At 35.5% G+C, this 20,411-nt stretch overlaps 1 protein-coding gene across 1 annotated transcript in view; it reads right to left on the bottom strand.

Moving 5' to 3' along the window:
• LOC101899725 (peroxidase) overlaps positions 1–20,411 on the bottom strand; it is a 142,430-nt gene that overhangs the window by 87,280 nt on the left and 34,739 nt on the right. The gene's annotated exons all lie outside the window — the stretch shown is intronic.

Raw genomic sequence — 20,411 nt, 5'->3', positions numbered from 1 at the left:
CAAAGTTGATGATGTGATTGGTACTGTGCACGAATGTGACATAAAATACACTAATATTATGAGTAGTGTGTTGAAGCAGAGATCATGTTAGGGAATGAAAAGTCCTATGAATTGCCTGTAGATGGTTCCCTGACTATAAAACCACCGATATACTATTATTCCAACGGAATTCCAACGGAATTGTGTTGAATTTTGTTTTAAAAGGTTGTTACGGGTTCCTAACCATCTTGCAAAACAGTTAATATGGATCCATATTGTGGTATATGTCTCATATAACGGTATCTCCCTGTAATCGGTATTACGAAGACTTTCCCTAATTTGTACAACGGAACTGTCTGAAATTTTCTATTTGACGTCTTTAATGGTTGCCTTACAAAAAAAATTGTTGATATAGGTCTTCATTGTGGCTTTGTATATATCATTGTGGATTGTGTAAAAATTTCGGCCCGGCCGATTCTACTACTTTTTTACTTGTTTCATTTGGCTTCTATATCCTCCTTTTTCCTCCAAAGAGAAATGTTCTCAAATAGAGAACTCCAAGGTACATAAGTGTCCAATAGGACACTAATATGAAAAGGCCCTTTATAAGGGCCTTTGATTTAAGTTAAACATAATTGTTACATTGATGAATTTCAAAAAAAGAGAGTTTTAACCTTTTACCAACGAGAATTATGGACAGAGTGGGAATAGATCTGTCCACATTTGTTGGTGAATATATGCCTTCTAACAAAAGTCTTTTTGTGATTTGTGAAAAATTATTATAAAAAAATGTGTGAGGTATGGGGTTTTTGCCTGTGTGAACATTTTCTGTATTCCTCTCAATCTCGTCCCCGGGAAGTGCATTGGGAATAATATAAGTTAGAAATAACTAAATTAGTCGACGTAAATATTGTTTTGAATGATTCTACTATTCTATCAACCGGAAAGTTTACAACGTGACAATCTAGAGCTTAACCCAGTATCGGTGACGAGACTTCAAATCATGTGACGTTATTAACAAGAAGCAATAAGTGTGAGGTCAATTAACCACAATTTGATTGCGCAATGTGAGGTAATCCTCAAAAGAGTTCGTACTAGATTCACCGAATACCTAAAGACCTGCACGATAGCCGTTTATGGCTTCGAATACAACCCATTGATGCAATGCTATCGACGATCTATTGACGTCCGATGAAATGGCGTCTTAAATAGATTTCGGATAGCATCTAACGTTTGTGTCGGGGAGGTGAATTTTCAATCATTGTATTGTGGCTGGGACGCAGTAGCCTGACTGACAGCTCCCTGGTATCCTAAGGGAGGTGATACACACTTATTATTTGGACACAACCCTTAACATCTCGCCGTGCGTTGTTCTGCGACGTTTACAGATTTTTCCACTCAGTATTATACAAGAATGAAGTCCAGATCGGAGAAGCATAGTTAAGGACGTATATATATTTATGGCCTTGTATGTCGCTACCAAAGTTCCTTTATTAGTGCTCCAGGAGGTGCTAGCAAGTGCTTTGAGAACTTTATTTCTGGATTTTACTTTCTGGTTGTTGTTGTTGTAGCAGTAATACATGTAAGTATTTGCGTTCTGCTAATCTGGTCCAACCTAAAATTTCGGCTACTTTAACGGGCTGTAGCCAGAGCATCGGTATGAATGCCAATCAGACCTACCTGATAGGCTTCTTGATCTAGAGGTTCTCTCTTATAGGGTTGGACCTCCCTCTCTAGATCGTGTATGTCCTCCCTGACACTCCTGGGTGGGGGAGTTGTACCCACCATATGATGGTTGGGGTGACTCTCACAGTAGCACCCAAGCTGGTACTGTAACGAATGCTGACATAAGGACTTTCGCCTCCTCATGTAAGTGGTCCACTGATGTTATCTGGATGTGCTTCCACTGCGTAGCACTAGCGTTCGCAGACCACACTGGAGCCGCATAGCAGACCACAGACCGACCTATCGCGTTATAAGAGGTCAACAAGGTTTCCTTGTCCGCACCCCAAGTGCTGCCGGCTAGCAGATAGCTGTGGCTTGCGCGGACGACTTGAACATGAACCCAGTATGTACATGTTTGCGTTTGTTTACTTGTGTACTTTGATGAATATATACGGCTTAATTTTTACCTCTCGAGTTTTGGTAATAGTGACTTTGTAAAAGATAATGTCGTAATTAATTGTGGCATTTTTTTAGATGCAATGCTTAGCTTGGACTGTGGTCTTTTTAATTGTAGTCTGTAGTCTTTTTGTAACGTTTTGGGCCTCCAGTCTTAGTGTGCGGGTAGACAAGGTCGTACCGTAAATATAATTCTGGGAACATTGATGCCAGTTCCCTATAGGTCTTTGGACATAGATTGTTGTCGGTCTTTCAGTGCGAGTATGCCGTTGATTGTGGTTTGCAAGATTTTTAACTTAATGTGGAGATGTTTATCGAACGAATATATGATCCAAAATATAATGAAGGGTTGCTTCCGTGCTGCTAGTCTTATTGTTGAATCCAAAAAAATGGGATCCAGCACCTCCGTCATTAGATTCTAAAGATCTTTAAAATGTACTAGCTTCTACAAAATTATATCTGGGGATAGGTTTGTAGTCACAATTTTTAAAAAAGCCATTGTGTTCATTTTGTCCTTTCTAAGTAGATTTACGAAGACTTTCCCTACTTTGTACAACGGTACTGTCTGAAATTTTGTAATTGAAGTCTTTAATGGTTGCCTTACAAAAAAATTGTTGATTTAGGTCTTCATTGTGGCTTTGTATATATCATGGTGGATTGTATAAAAATTTCGGTCCGGCCGAATCTACTACTTTTTTACTTGTTTCATTTAGCTTCTATATCCTCCTTTTTCCTCCAAAGAGAAATGTTCTCAAATAGGGAACTCCAAGGTACATTAGTGTCCAATAGGACACTAATATGAAAAGGCCCTTTATATTTTCATGTATTAAACATATTTCCGTGTGCCTGTCTGTCCGTCTATAGGTTGTTAGAATTGTAAAAATATATAGACCGTATAATTTTTCGTATTGAAAACGGCTCACGTTTTGGTATAGCCGCTTTTAATAACATCACCCTCATTAAGTTTTTTTTTTTTTTTTTTTTTTTTTTTTTTTTTTTTTTTTTTTTTTTTTTTTTTTGGAGGTTTAGTCATAGTCCCCAACAGAATTTGCTGTAAATTTACAGTTTGTGGACAGCTTTAATGATAAATCCCGGTCATCGGTGTTTTCCGATTCCGATTTTTCATCGGAATTGTTTCACATTTATATTAAACCACTTTTTTTGATTTTTTCTATTTGTCTATAGGAGTATTTCTCCACTGTCTCTCGAAACAACGAAAGTTATATCCCAAACTAAATTTCATGGTCTTGAGAAAAAATTGATTTATTTAAATTATGCAAAACATTAATACCCCATACCTCAATTGCAGCTAATCACTATAGTTTCCGGATTTTCTCGATGTGCAAGCAAAAATATCTTAATGCCTAAAATTATGGTCAATCATAATTTTCCACTTCATCAAAACTTCAACCATATCCCCAGCCTGTCGGTCAGTAAATGAAAATAAAAAACAATACATTTTAAATAAAGTTGTTTATTTATTAGCAACATAATTGTGGCAAAATGTTGCTTCACAATGTTTCTGTGGAACATTGCATTGCCGGGGATACTACTCAAACACTTGTCGGCTTGTGTGTCTGTCTGTCTGTCTGCCAATGCCAAAAACATTTGCTGGCAAAAATAAAACTCAGCAAAAAATAGCGAAAGGAAGTCCACAAGTGACTGCGTTTTATTGGAGTTTTTTTTTTGCCTTACTTCATTTTTTCCCGCCAGATAATATTTTGTAAGTAACGCTTATAAAAACAGCAACAACAACCACATAGCTGGGCAAGTGCATAGCCGTTGTCACTACCGAAACTAATTAAATTTACGCCATTAGCTGAGATATAAACGCATTATAAATATAATGTTGGTATTTTCTGTTGTTGACATACACCACGTATAATCTTTGTAGCTTAAGAGCGATCTACCTTACCCTTGCTCTTTCTGTCTCTTCTTGGAAAATAGTACTATTAACTATTAACATTACCGGAGATTGGGCCGAATTAAATTTGCAGTTTTCATATATTGCAAATTTTTTAATTTGCCACTGAATGTGCGAATTTTGTTAAGAAATATAGCTTAGTGTTACATCATGTGGATTATCGTGTCACTCCTCATAGTTTCTTATCGGAAGTTGTAAATACAACAATACAATGTTGTTTGGTTGCTACATTGCTAATTAAATGGATTTTTATGTTTTCTATGAAGTTTAAATAACAAAATGTTGGGTTCTGTGTTTAATTGCATTCCTTGCACTTCACACTATATAGAACAAATTGAGTCATAATGTGTATACCCTCCACCATTCTATGGAGGGTATATTAGCTGTGACATTCCGTTTGTTGCTCCTCGAAATATTCATGATAGACCCTACAAAGTATACATATTCTGGATCAGCATAAAATTCGAAGATGATTTAGCTATGTCCGTCTGTCTGTCTGTTGTAATCACACTATCTTTCGAATGAATTGAGATTGAAGGCTAACATTTTGCACACATGAGTATTTTGCCCCACTAGGCATGTTAAGTTCGTAAATGGACCATGTTGATAACGTTTTCGTATTGTCCCCATATTACGGTACCTCCCGATATTCGGTATTTTGATGATTTTAAAGACATCATCCACCCGAATTGTTTCAAATTTCGTATTCGGAGTTTGTAATGGGTACTACAGCCTATGCCTAATATAGCCCCCCAATAACGGTGCCTCCCGATATTCGGTATTTTGCTTTTGCTTTTAGTTACATTATTTATCCGAATTGTTTCAAATTTCGTATTCGAAGTTAGTAATGTGTACTACTACCTATCAAAAAAAAATCGTATGTACAGGGTAAGATAAAAAATGCTACAAATTCAAACGCCATGATTTTTACACTTTTTCTTAAATTTTATTGAATAAAAGCAAAAAAATATCAGAAATAGCATAACATTTTTGAATAAGTTTAGATTTGTTCGAACTGGTCACCTTTGGCTCGAATTATGTCCTTCAAACGGCCAATGAAACCTCACACGCTGCCCTAATGTTGTTCTGCGGAATTTTGGCCCATTCCCGGCGAAGCGCTTGCTTGAGGTGATCGACACTTTAGTAATTTTTAGTGCCAACCTTGCTTTCCGAAATACTCCGGTTGGACAATAGTTCAACGGAATTGTATCCGGAGATTTTGGTGGCCATTGTGCCCTGGAAATGAAGCGAGGAACTTCATTTTGTAACCATTCTTGGGTGGCGCGTGCTGAGTCCTGTTGGAATATCCAAGGTCTGCGGCAAAAATGTTTGCATGCCCAAGGCTTCAATACACCCTCCAGAATATTTTCGCGATAATATTCGGTATTTATTCTGATGCCACGATCGATTAATACGAGCGGAGAGTGACCATTGGCTATTATGGCGGCCCACTTCATCACCATGGCAGGCGCTTGAGTTCTGGTGGCCCACCGAAGGTGCACATTTTCAGCTGACCTCTATTCGGCAAGTAAACATGGTCATTTTGTTTGTTTAAAATCTACTGGATAACGATTTTTTTCTCATGGGAGAAAACCAAATTCGGCAGTTCACCACTTTTGGCCAAGCGAAGCAACTCTCTCTCTCTCTCTCTCTCTTTTGAGTCTATTTTCTTTCTGTTGCGGTGCAAGTTCTTGCACTTTTTGGAATTTAAATGGCTTTACCCCGAACTCATTTTTCAATATTTGCCGAATTGAATATTGCGATATGTTCAGTTCACGAGCCATTTTTCGACCTCTGCGACGCGGGATTCGATCCAGGCGCTGCTTTTCTTTTCGAACTATTTCTGCTGATGTTGTTGTTTTCTTCTTCCACTTCTTGACGTCGGGCTACGTCACGGTAACGCGATACAAAAGATTTATTCACATTTAAATGCTGGAGTGCTCTAACGATATCCACTTGTGGTTTTCCGGCCAAATATAAAGAAATCACACTATTACGCTTGAATTCCATCACGAATAACATTTTTTCTGGAGAATTCTCACCAAAATGCTTTTGTAGACTTGTAAACAATATAATGAGCTGTCACTGGAATAATTTTAACAGCTGTCGTACGAGTGGCTTAGAAATGACAGCAGTCTGAAGTTGGTTGCAGTTTTTTCATCTCACCCTGTAAGTGCAAAGGGGTAGTTTGGATGCCACGTTCCCCCCAAAAAACGGTATAAATAAAAATGCGGAAATGCCAGCGGTATAAATCTGTCGAAACACCGACTAAAACTTTCCTACTTGTTTCTCATTTCCTCAGATCAATGAACGATAAAAGTTCTCTCCCGACAGGATTATGACGTATAAAAATCATTTTTTTGTTTCTATTCTATCAGTTCTCAACAACACTCTTGTTTTCCAATTTTGTTTTTAAATATCAACGAATACATAAAAATCAATTCCACCATAAACACAAATATTTACATTTTATTAAATAACAATTTAAATTGCATTTTAATCGGGGTTATCGCAAATTAGCAACAGCCGCCATAGAACAACCAACCCATGGTTCGGTTCGGTTCAGTCAGTCAGTCATCTCATAAATATAATGTAATCTACTATTAAAACAAACAACAACAAAAAATCCATGGACCCCCAGTTCAGCATGAGGTAAACAAACCCTTGAATAAGCAACCATCCTTGCCATTATTTGTGCTGAACTTCTGTGTGTGGAGATAATTGACTTTTGAATGGGCTTTTTTTGGCAATGCTTTTCTTTATTTTTTTGTTGATCACATTCAAGCTTTTTTCGAACGCTTGACACATCACGATTTCATTTACTTATGGCTTTGGTTTTATTCATATATGCAATGGTTCTATTGGTAGGCAAAATGTTAGAAGAATAACTGCGAAGGCACACTGAGAAATATATTAATGACCGGGCTCTCAGACTTTATTTGGTTTTTATACCCTCCACCTTGGAAAGGAAGGTATATTAACTTTGTCATTCCTTTTGTAACATGTCTATTTATTCGTCGTAGATCCCATAATGTATATACTATATTCATAATCAGCATAAAATTCTAAGTCGATTTAACGATGTCCGTCTGTCTGTCTGTTGAAATCACGATACAGGCCACATTATTTGACGTAGAGCGTCAAAATTTAGCAGAATAATTTGTATTGTGTCTAGGATGGTTGGTATAAAAAATGACATATTTTGGTCCACGTTTTGGTATAGTCCCCATATAACGGTACCTCCAGATATTCGGTATTTTGATGATTTTTGCCGCATTTTTTCATGGATTTGTCTAAAAATTGGTATTTGTTGGTCATAGTGGGTTCCAGTTGCGGTGGCGAAACATTGCATTAATAAGTCCACGTTTTGGTATAGCCCCCATATAGCGATACCTCCAGATATTCAGTATTTTGATGATTTTTGCCACATTTTTTCATGGTTTTGTCTAAAAATTGGTTTTTGTTGGTCATAGTGGGTTCTAGCTCCGGTGGCGAAACATTGCATTAATAAGTCCACGTTTTGGTATAGCCCCCATATAACGATACCTCCCGATATTCGATATTTTGACGATGTTTGCCACATTTTTTCACGGATTTGTCTGAGAATTGGTATTTGTAGGTCGTAGTGGGTCCTAGTTCGTGTGGCGAAACATTGTATGTATAGGTCCACGCTTTGGTATAGCCCCCATATAACGGTATCTCCCGATATTCGGTATTTTGATGATTTTTGCCACATTTTTTTTATGGATTTGTCTAAAAATTGGTATTTGTTGTTCATAATGGGTTCTAGCTCCGGTGGCGAAACATTGCATTAATAAGTCCACGTTTTGGTATAGCTCCCATATAGCGATACCTCCAGATATTTGGTATTTTGATGATTTTTGCAACATTATTTCACGGATTTGTCTGAGAATTGGTATTTGTAGGTCATAATGGGTCCTAGTTCGTGTGGCGAAACATTGTATCTATATGTCCACGCTTTGGTATAGCCTCTCATATAACGGTATCTCCCGATATTCAGTATTTTGATGGTTTTTGTCACATTTTTTCACGGATTTGCCTAAAAATTGGAATTAGTTGGTCATAATAGGTTCTAGCTCCGTTGGCGAAACATTGTATCTATAAGTCCATGTTTTGGTATAGCCCTCATATAGCGATACCTCCCGATATTTGGTATTTTTATGATTTTTGCCGCATTTTTTCATGGATTTGTCTAAAAATTGTTATTTGTTGGTCATAGTGGGTTCTAGTTGCGGTGGCGAAACATTGCATTAATAAGTCCACGTTTTGGTATAGCCCCCATATAGCGATACCTCCCGATATTCGGTATTTCGATGATTTTTGCCACATTTTTTCATGGATTTGTCTAAAAATTGGTATTTGTTGGTCATAGTGGGTTCTAGCTCCGGTGACGAAACATTGCATCTGTAAGTCCACGTTTTGGTATAGCCCCCATATACCCCCGATATTCGGTATTTTGATCATTTTTGCCACATTTTTTCACGGATTTGTCTGAGAATTGTTATTTATAGGTCATAATGGGTTCTAGCTCCGGTGGCGAAACATTGCATTAATAAGTCCACGTTTTGGTATAGCCCCCATATAGCGATACCTCCAGATATTCGGTATTTTGATGATTTTTGCCACATTTTTTCACGGACTTGAATTCCATCACGAATAACTATTTTCTGGAAAGTTCTCCCCAAAATGCTTTTTTACGCTTGTAAACAATATACTGAGCTGTCACTGGAATAATTTTAACAGCTGTCGGACGAGTGCTTGCAAATGACAGCAGTCTGAAGTTGGTTGCAGTTTTTTCATCTCACACTTTATATAAGTTACTTCCTTCGCTCAGTATGAGATTTGTATGTTTTTAAAATAATTGTTAACTTTTGTGGGCGAGGTACCAGATAATGAAATTCGAAGTTTGAAGAACATCGGACACTGATTTCATATTTTTGCGAAAGTTATTGTTATTCAAAATGTTGGTGTAAGAAATGAAAGAAAGAAACAGTCCACTTTCTCATCTTCGAACTGCCTGCTGATTTAATTTTTATACCCTCCACCTTGGAAAGGAGGGTATATTAACTTTGTCATTCCGTTTGTAACATCCTTAAATATTCGTCGTAGACCCCATAAAGTATATATATTCATAATCAGCATAAAATTCTAAGCCGATTTATCGATGTCCGTCTGTCTGTCTGATGAAATCACTATACAGCCCACATTATTTGACGTAGAGCTGAATTTAGCAGATCAATTTGTATTGTGTCTAGGATGGTTGGTATTGAAAACCACGTTCTGGTATAGTCCCCATATAGCGATACCTCCCGATATTCGGTATTTTGATGATTTATGCCACATTTTTTCACGGATTTGTCTGAAAATTGGTATTTGTAGGTCATAACGGGTCCCAGTTCGTGTGGCGAGTCATTGTAATTATAGGTACAAGTTTTGGTATAGCCCCCATATAACGGTACCTCCCGATATTCGGCATTTTAATGGTTTTTGCCACATCTCTTCTAATGTTTCCTTTGCCCTAAGGTGGAGGGTATTAAAAGTTTGGCCCGGCCGAACTTAATGTTTTTTACTTGTTTTTTTTTTTTTTTAATTTATAACCACAATTTTTCATAATAGGCCTACTTTAATAGATATCGTAAATTTCCCTAGCTTTATCAACACGTTAGCAGTCATTCCGTCAATTTTTTCTCTCTGTGCACTCAACTCGGTTACGCTAGTGTTAACTCGAAATTTTGCTGCAAATATCAGAAAGAATCCATTTGCTAATTTGTTGCAATTTTGTTTAGAGTACAAATACTATAATGACTGTTTAGCTAATGTGAACAGCCGTTAGTCGTTGTTTGGACTGGCAATTATTTGTAGTGGGTTCCTGACTGCGCTGTCTAAATGTGCTTTTGCACAAGCTATCCATTATTGGCTGTTTGTGTTGTCTTAAATGTTGGAAGGTTTTCTCTAAATGGTTTAAGGTTAACTTATAGATCAGGGTATAAATTAAATATTTCCAACATTGCAGCAGAGAGCAGGAACACAACTGACACACTGAGCTAAACATAAATAATTTTGCTGACTTTTTCAATATTTACAAATTCAATTTGGTTCAATAGTTGAGCTGAGCTGAATGCAGGCGGCTCATGTTCAGTAGCTGCCACTGGTTAATTTACCCGCAACGATGTAATGCCAAAAGGTTGTTTGTGTTGTTTGTCCTCTGCATGTTGTTCTTGTTATTTTTATTCAACATACTAACTCGCTCGCTGACTGAGCTATAATGAACTTTTCACAGAATATATCACAAATAATAGCCATTGTCTTTGGATCTGGACCGTTGGGAATGATGTTTTTATGTTTTAACAAAAATTGAAAGTACATTTGTTGTACGGACAGACAGACAGATGGACGTTCGGGTCGCACAGATACCCACATAATGTCTGTCATGAGTAATTTTATTTTCAATACAATATTCAAAGTTTTGTTTATGTTGTGTTAGCCTTTGGCAATTGTTTGTTTGCTATTGTTTGTTATTGTTATTGTAATTGTAATTGTTATTGCTGTTGTTGCTCTTGTTCACAGCTTTAATGTGGGTATTTGTTCTTTTGAATGCCGCTTGAATTGACTTATTTTGTTCTTATAATTTATGTTATTACCTCAAATGAGTAGAGTAATGTCTTATTTTACGTTCTTTGTAAATTTATGATCTTGTGAACAACTATTTGATTTATTTCATGTTTGTTTTAGGAAATAGTTCAACATTTTATGAATGTAAAACTGCATTTAATAAAATTTACAAGTCTCAGACGTTCTAGCACGTGTTGTGGTGCTAGTAGTAATTTTTGTGAGTGGCTATTTAATCTCCGCCAGTTTCCTGATACCTACATTTAATTAATTAAATTAAGAAAAATGTTTTTTCTTTATTTGAGTATATACACAAGGAATGGTATATATATTTTTGATCAGCATAAAATTCGATGTCCGCCCGTCTGTGGAAATAACTGTAGCTTCCAAACGATTTGAAGTAGATTGATAAAATTTTACTTAGATGTGTGTTTCTTCTGCAGGACATTTGGTATTAATTTTAAAATTAAAAGTTTTGTCATATTTTAGCCCATGTATACTATATACGGGCTGAGATGAAAAACTGCAACCAACTTCAGACTGCTGTCATTTCTAAGCCATTAGTCGGACAGCTGTTAAAATTATTGCAGTGCCAGCTCATTATATTCTTTACAAGCATACAAAAGCATTTTGATGAGAATTTTCCAGAAAAAAAGTTAATCGTGATGGAATTCAAGCGTGATAGTGTGATGTCTTTATATTTGGCTGGAAGACCACAAGTGGCTATCGTTAGAGAACTAAAGCATTTAAATGGGAATAAATGTGAATAATGTCTCGTACCATCGCTTGTTACCGTGATACTGGTAGCGTAAACTGGCAGTTCAAGGAAGAAAACAGCAACATCAGCGAAAATGGTTCGAACAGTAAAGAATCGACTTGATCGAGCCATGGTCGAAAAATGACTGGTGAGCTGAACATATCGCTATATTCCATTCGGCAAATATTGAAAAATGAGATCGGGGTAAAGTCATTGAAATTCCAACAGAAAAATAAACTCAAAAGAGCTAAAGAGTTGCTTCACTTGGCCGAAAGTGGTGAACTGACGAATTTCGTTTTCTCTGATGAGAAAACATTAGTTGTCCAGCAGTTTGTAAACAAACAAAATGATCGTGTTTACTTGCCAAAGAGGTCAGCTGAAAATGTACACCTTCGGTTGGCCACCAGAACTCAAGCGCCGGCCATGGTGATGGCATGGGCCGCCATAACAGTCGATGGTTGCTCTCCGCTCGTATTAATCGACCGTGGCATCAGAATAAATGCCCAAAATATTCTGGAGGGTGTATTGAAGCTTTGGGCACGCCAACAATTTGTCCAACGACCTTGAACATTCCAACAGGACTCAGCACCATCGTACTCAGCACGTGCCACCCATGAATGGTTACAAAATGAGGTTCCTCGCTTCATTTCCAGCGCACAATGGCCACAAAAATCTCAAAATACCAAAGTGTCGATGAACTCAAGCAAGCGCTCCGCCGGGAATGGGCAAAAATACCGCAGAGCAACATTGAGGCAGCGTGTGACAGTTTCATTGGCCGTTTGAAGGACATAATTCGTGTCGAAGGTGACCAATTCGAACAAATCTAAACTTATTCTAAAATTTGATGCTATTTCCGATATTTTTTGCTTCCATTGAATAAAATTGAAAAAAAAAATGTAAAAATTATGGCGTTTGACAGTCGTTTTTTTTATCTCACCCTGTATATTGGTATAGTCCCCATATAACGGTACCTCCCATTATCGGTATTTTGATGATTTTAGCATTAGAATTGTTTCAAATTTCGTATTTAAAGTTCCTAATGGGTACTGCAAGCTATAACAAAAATTTGACTATACAGGTTCACGTCTTCGTATGTTACCTCCCTATATTCGGTATTTTGACGATATTAGCGACATTATTCACCGGAATTGTTTCAAAATTCCTATTGTTCGTAATGGGTACTACTATCTGTGACAGAAAATTGTCTATGCAGGTCCACATTGACGTATGACGGTGCCTACCTAAATTCGACATTACGATGATTTTAGCGACACTATTCACCGGAATGGTTTAAAAATTTCGTAATTGAAGTTCGTAATAGGTAGTACAGCTTGTGGCAGAAAAGAAAAGCCTATGCAGATCCACGTCTTTGTATGGACCCCGATATAACGGTAACTCCCTACATTCGGTATTTTAATGAATTTTGACAGTATTTTTCAACGTATTTTTTGAATTTCAAAATTCCTTCCAAATGGTTTTCTGCTTTTGGGGTTCCATTCAGTCACGGGTGTAAAAAAGTGTTTTTTATTTTATTTATTATACCCTACAACACTATGTGTTGGGGGTATTACAAGTTTGATTGGACCAAAAATTATGTAACGCCAAAAATTATGTACTTTCCCACATAGGAAAGTATATATGGATCTTCCTATCTCGCCGAGCTGAGTCGATCTAGCTATGTATGTCCGTCCGTCCATGTTAATTTGTAATCACTCTATATCTCAAGAATGGCTGAACTGATTTTGACAAATTTTGTCAATTCAGAATGCCCTCTTGACATAAAAGTATAAAATATCAAAAAAAAAAAAAAAAAAAAAAAACGCAGAAAATATGCCAATAAAGATGTTAATATAGATTATTTAGTATTTTGTGAATTTTTTTTATTTTTTTCATATTTTTTATCGCATGCGATTTTTTCAATTTGACTTATAATATTTTGTAATATTTTTTTCACCTTACAACACAGGTTGGGGATATTATATAAGTATTGCAAATTTCGTCCAATCCTCACGAAAATTTTCACAAGGGTAGGGTTGGGCTCAGAAGGGCTAGGCCTATTGTTTTCAAAGATGTCCGCAACATATAAAAGGGGGTTGAAATGGACAAATAACTAAAAATTTTCCTGATTTTGCAGCCGTTATAAAGGTCACAAATAGAAACCAAAGGACACGAAATCTCGCAAAAGTTAGAGTTTAGGACAGCGAGTATAATGGACCACTTTGTGTGAAAAACTACCAGCATTACTTACAGGCGATATCCGAAATACACAAAAGATAGATGAGTCTAAATTTGGAGATACAGAGGGGTTTCTTGTTTTTGGAGATGATTGCAAAATATTTAGGGGTTCAAATTAACCAAAAACAGAAATATTTTTCCGATCACACCATTGAAGCCAATCGACACGCCTGTGAAGAGAGTTAAGGGCAGGGAAGAATTCTAGCATTTTGGATGACTATTGGATTTTATTTATCTGTAAAATGGACTACAACAACTAACAGTTCAACGGAGTGCATAAATGTTGGGCAAATGTCCCTAGTCAAAATCCTAATTTCAAAAGCGAAATCTTCCAATATGGATTTGGACATAAGGGAGCTTCTAACTTATTGTAGTGTTGTAGGGTATAACATAGACAGCCCCGCACGACTATAGCCTTTTCTTACTTGTTTTTTTTTTGTAAAAGTGTTTTTTACGTCTTTTTACTTTTTAAAAAATTAAAAATGTCATATTTCAGCCCATGTATACCAAATACCATATATACTATACCCCACACACCAAATTTCAGTCAATTCGTCTGAAATATAATGCCAATTTGATACGAAAATCTCAAAGTGGACTTTTTTAATTAAAATTCTTCTGAAACAATCATTTTTAAATAAAAACAAAAAAAAGAAAGAAAGAAAAAAATGTAAAGTTGGACTTTAACCCTTGAGTTGAGGAACCATGTCAGTACCGATTTTTGTGAAATAAAAATTGAAGAAAGGCTTAAGATGTTAACTGTTCTGAAAATATTACTATCTGTTTAAAATTTACAGCATTTTAACATAGAAAAGACAAGTATCAACCATTGTGAGGCTTAAGACTTTTATATTCCATCACACACATTTTTGAAGGAAACTAAAATTTTATAGTATTTTGTCAATTTAAGAAATACATTTTCTACGTTTTTGTTCTCAGGTCAAAGGCCCATTTTAAATTAATCCTCTATATATAATGAAAGTTAAAACACGTCAATAAATTCAAAATATACTTACGGTTCAAGTGATAACAGTGCATGATCTTACCTGAAAATAGCAAAATAAAAATCGTTATTAAAATTGTTGAAATACTCATTGTAAAGAATTTAAAAAGAGAACAAATCCTTAAAAATATCCTTGCAATATCTAATATATATTATCTAAAATATCTACGATTTTAGAGTTGAAGGTTATCCACAAATATTCGATTAAAACTTATGGAATAATAGCCTAAATGTCCTCGAAAATATTCCATAAAAACATCCTTTAAAATTATCCTCATGTGACCCTGAATGTCGTCTAAAAATATTCCTTGAGTGTCTTTCAGAAATATTTATTAAAATCTACTATCATAGTCCTGAAACTCCTCTAAAAATATTCCTTTAAAACCTACCTTTGTGGTTCTGATAGGCGTACAAACAAAGTTCCAGATTGTAGCTCTAATTGTCCTGCAAAAATATTTAAAAAATCATGATTGAAATCCTGATTAAAACTTGAATATTCTGCAAAATTCTTAAAATATTTCCTGACTGCCTTACATTTCTCTTTAAAGTGCTGCAATTTTTTTTTAATCAATGTTATAACCCAAATGTTCCTCAAAATTATTCCTTAAAAACCCTTGCTTATAGCCCTTATTATCCCGCAAACATTTTTCCTTATAATCCGCTTGTACAGCCCTTATTTATATTATATAATATTATATTTATTAATATTATAACTTTATATTATTTATGTTATAACCTTATAGACCTGATTGGCACACAAACATGTTTAAAGACTTCTCGCTTAATGTTTTGATTGTCCTACAAAAATGGTTGACCTGCAAAGGCTATGGACGTGCGGGGCCGAACATGTGATACCCTACAACACTATAATATGTTGAAAGGCCCCTTATGTCCAAATTCATTTTGGAAGATTTTGTTTTTGATATGATGTCATAGGGCTCTACCCTTACCTTTTTACCGGGGACATTTCCAGAATATTTACGCACCTGTGTTGTCAAAACAATTTCACACGAAAGTTGTGGTCCATTTTACATCTAAATATTATCCAAAGGTCATACAAAATTCTAGACTTCTTCTATGTACCTAACATTCAAAATTCCCTGTCGTTTGATTTTTAATTGTGACCTGTAGGGCGACTACAAAATCAGGCATATTTTAATATTTTGGTCCATTTGAACCCCTAAATGTACATCCTTAACCTAATGCAAAATTTCGTGAGCATCGCACGATAATTACGACTTGTATATAATACCCTTAATTCATAGTGTTGCAGGGTGTAGAAAAACTTTAGAAAATGTACAAATCAAAATTGTAAGTCAAATTGAACAAAATCGCATGCGATAAAAATATGAAAAATGTAACTAACAATATTTACTTTTTTATTGGCGTATTTTTACGCGATTTTCTTAGATGCTATCCTTTTCTGGCAATAGGAGGAATTATATGGAGAGGAGACATACATATTGTACATATTTTGCTACATATCCGATATATTGGCTATAAGTATCACTGGAATTGATACTAAGCATCACTGGAAGTGGTCAGAAGATGTATTTGTGATTTTACCGGAACTAAAAATAGACTCGGTTTATTGGAGATTTTCGTATTTTTTGACATACAAGTTATGGTTAAATATTGTCCGATTAACATCCAAATTGGTTAGCTTCTGCCCTGCCCTCAACTCTGACTCCATGCAAATTTCCGCGTCGATTGGTTTATAATTGTGGCCTATAGAGCCACAGATAGATAGACCCTAACCCCACCTCCATTTCCAATTTCGTGAGGATCGGACAACAATTGCAACTCGTAGCGTGAAATGCATAGATAGATCGCTTCAGCTCGGAAGATCCATATACAATTTCCTATGTCGGAAACCATTATTTCGAGGTTTTACATAATTGTTGGCCCAATCAAACTTATAATACCCCCAACACATAGTGTTGTAGGGTATAAAAATGTTTCACCAAAAATATTTATTTTGAATTTCCGGCACAATTATTCTTTCTACTTAATAAAATTAATAAAAATCGATTGCCATATCCCGAAATGTGCTTAAAAATTAAGAATATCTTACAAAATATTTTTTAAATCGTCGATTTAAGAGATACCTGTCCTTCTTCCAAGAATATTCCTTAAACTATTAAGCCTGTGAATATCCTCAAAAAAAAAAAATTGTTTTAAAATCATAATTTTCCAGAACATTCCTAAAAAACGAGATATTATTGCTTGAATATTACAAAAAATTTTCGCCCCAAAATATTTGCGAACATTCATTAAAAATTACTTTTATAGCCCTAATTTTCTTCAAAAAGAAAAGAAGAGAAATGAAAAAAATTCCACCAAAAATATTTATTAAAAATATTCTTCCAAAATACTCCTTTACATCCTAGAAAATACTTCTAATTGCGCTGCAAAAACAATTCTTTTCAAAGTTCACAATAATATCTTTGAAGATTCTTCAAAATCGAAATATTTTATTTACTTTTTATTCACACCACCTTCGTATTCAAATCTTACATAACAATTTGAATACTACATGTTCGAATGCACATACATAACTGAAAATATGAATGAATTATAAGTCAATTTATAATCTTCATAATCATAATAACTGAGCGACTGCTAATCAAGTTGTTACATTCAAAAGCTACGCTCACTTACAGCGATTTGGTAGGACAGTGTAAGTTTTTTATTTGTTTTGCTGTTGTTCAAATTACAATTACAATTGCCAGCCTAGTCATTAAAATTACCAGACATAGTCTTGCTTTGCTGGTGATTGCTAATCACTTGGTTACAAATATGTTTGCGTGTCTAAGCCGAGCAAACCTCACCAAAATCGAAGCAGCAGAAAACAAAAAACGCTGTTGGTTGCATCAACCTGGCAACGAGAGAGAAAAAAAATCCACCCATCATAATATGAACAAGAAAACCAACCCAGAAAATGTTTTCTCAATCAATTGGAAAACGAAGCGTGAAATAAACAAAAGAAAAAAAAAAAACAAATTCCATTTGAAAAAAAGAAAAAGCTAAACATTAAGGCGACAGCTATAAAGATAGGTAGTGAAGTAATCACAAAACCAATGCCAAACGAAATAAAAAAAATGTTATGCCTGATTTTAAATCTCCTGCCTAGCCACTGCTATGCCTGAGATAAATTTGTATTCCCCCCATGAAAAAAAACCCACTTCTCCCCATTACCTGTATCCATTAATTTTCATTTACACAGAAAACATGATTTTCCAGCTAATCATCATCGTCGTCATCCTTGTGGACGGGAATGGAAATTAATATTTGCTTGCCAACAGGTTAAGATAAACAACCTCTCGCGATTTTCTTTTAATTGTATACATTTGTAAAATATTTACTTTTTTTGTACATCGAAATTTGTACAATCGAACATCCGCACGTTCCACAACCATCGTTTATTTTTTGCTGTTTTTAGGCATGTTCGGGGTTATGGTCAATGGCTGCTTAATTATGTTAGCAGTATGTCAGGTGCCAAATAAAATAATGTAATTTTCGTCAAGGCACAGTGGATTGAGTTTGGAACAAAGATTTTGCTTCAGGATACACAGAATATTAATCGTCGATATTTTAAAAAAAAGTTTGGGAGGGTATTCTGTAAAATTATCGTGAAATTTTACTGAGATATTATTGGAGACCATTCAGAGAGTTTTAAAGAAAATATTTGAGGATGTTCGTTGTTACGATGCAAAGAATATTTGGTATTTGAAAATCGTTCCATTCAATTACAATTCAATGCCTGGCATTAAATTTCCTTGTAAAAAAATTGTAAATATTAGTAGTTTATAGTTTAGTCTGTTAGGATTTTTGTAATCTATAGAATTAATAAATAATAAAAAAGTAAAAAAGCTCAAAGTTCGACCCAACTGGACTTTGAATACCCTACACCATTCGGAACGAATTTGGCAATTTTCAAAAAAATAAATCCGTTAAAAATTCTGTTATAATCTTAAAAATACCGATTGTATCCGTTATATTAGGGTCTATACGACGACGTGGACCTACATAAGCAACTTGCCATAAGCCATAGCAATATTAAAATGCGAAATTAAAAAAAAAATCGGTAAATAATGTAGCTAAAATCATCAAAATACCGAATATAGGGAGGTACTATTATTTGGGAGCTTTACGAAGACGTGGACCTGCACAGACAATTTTCTGTCTTACCAACTTCAAATACCAAATTTGAAACAATTCCGATGAATAATGTCGTTAAAGTCATCAAAATACAGAATATCGGGAGGTACAGTTATATGGGGGCTATACGAAGACGTAGACCTGCACAGACAATTTTCTGTCATAGCCTGTAGTATCCATTACGAACTTCGAATAATTCCGGTGAATAATGTCGCTAAAACCATCAAAATACCGAATATCGGAGGTACCGTTCTATGGGGCTATGCGAACTTCGAATACGAAATTTGAAACAATTCCGGTGAATAATGTCGCTAAAACCATCAAAATACCGAATATCGGAGGTACCGTTCTATGAGAGCTATACGAAGAGGTGGACCAGCATACAAAATTTTTTGCCATAGGTTGCAGTACTCATTAAGATCTTTCAATAGGAAATTTGAAACGATTCCCGTAAGTATTGTCGCTTAAATCATGAATATACCGAATATCGGAGGTTCCGTTCTATGGGGGCTATATAAAAACGTGGACCTGCATACATAATTTTTTGCCATAGGTTGCAGTACCCATTAAGATCTTCCAATAGGAAATTTGAAACGATTTCGGTAAGCAATGTCGCTATAATCATGAGAATATTGGGAGGTACCGTTATATGGGGGCTATGTAAGAACGTGGACCGACATGGCCCATTTACGAACTCAACCTACTTACTGGCAAAATACTCATGTGTGCAAAATTTTAGTATTCTATCTCAATTCGTTCGAAAGATAGCGTGATTACCACAGACAGACGAACATCGCTAAATCGTGTTAGACATTTACGCTGATACAGTATATACGGGGTGAGATAAAAAACTGCAACAGAGTCAAACGCCATAAGTTTTAATTTTTTTTTAATTTTATTGAATGAAAGCAAACAAGTAAGCAAAGGCTACAGTCGAGCGGGGCCGACCGTTGAATACCCTACAACACTATAATAAACGATACAGTTTATATAGGCGAGATACTCGAAAGAATTCCACAAGATATTGTGACAAATAATAAAAGAAAACCATCACGTTTCGTTCTCTAATTTTCGAATAATAGCAACTTAAACTAATTTAAATGGTCTTCCTAGATCTGGAACCAATATTTCCCAAAGACCTATAATCTCTCAGAAGTGGCAAAAGATTAACATTTATTATTGGTTTTTGACTGAAACGCATCTATATGAGATACAGCCATTTGACTATATTCTTCAACGAAATCAGCGTTAACGAAATAGTCAGAAGTGCGTCTTTCCTGTATTTGTGAATTCTCCAAAAACTCACTGGAATGGACATTTTCGTATTTTGTCTACAAAAGTTTGCAAACTATTTCACACATTGAATATTTTTGGATGGCCATCCAAAACTGCTTGGCTTTTGCAATGTCCGGTAACCCCCATTCAAATGTGCGTGAGGATCGGTTGATAATTACGACCTGCTGACAATTTTGCAGTTTTTTGGTCCATTTCAACCCCTAAATATATGGCGATCATCTCCAAAAAGAGTAGGCTTCTATTCTGACCCTCATCTTATCCCCATGCAAAATTTCGTAAGGATCGGGCCATAAATGCGATCTGTA

Source organism: Musca domestica, unplaced genomic scaffold, assembly GCF_030504385.1.
Source record: "Musca domestica strain aabys unplaced genomic scaffold, Musca_domestica.polishedcontigs.V.1.1 1, whole genome shotgun sequence".
NCBI lineage: Eukaryota > Metazoa > Arthropoda > Insecta > Diptera > Muscidae > Musca > Musca domestica.
The sequence above is the reverse complement of the archived record's forward strand: the minus strand, read 5'-3'. Positions and strand labels throughout refer to the sequence as shown.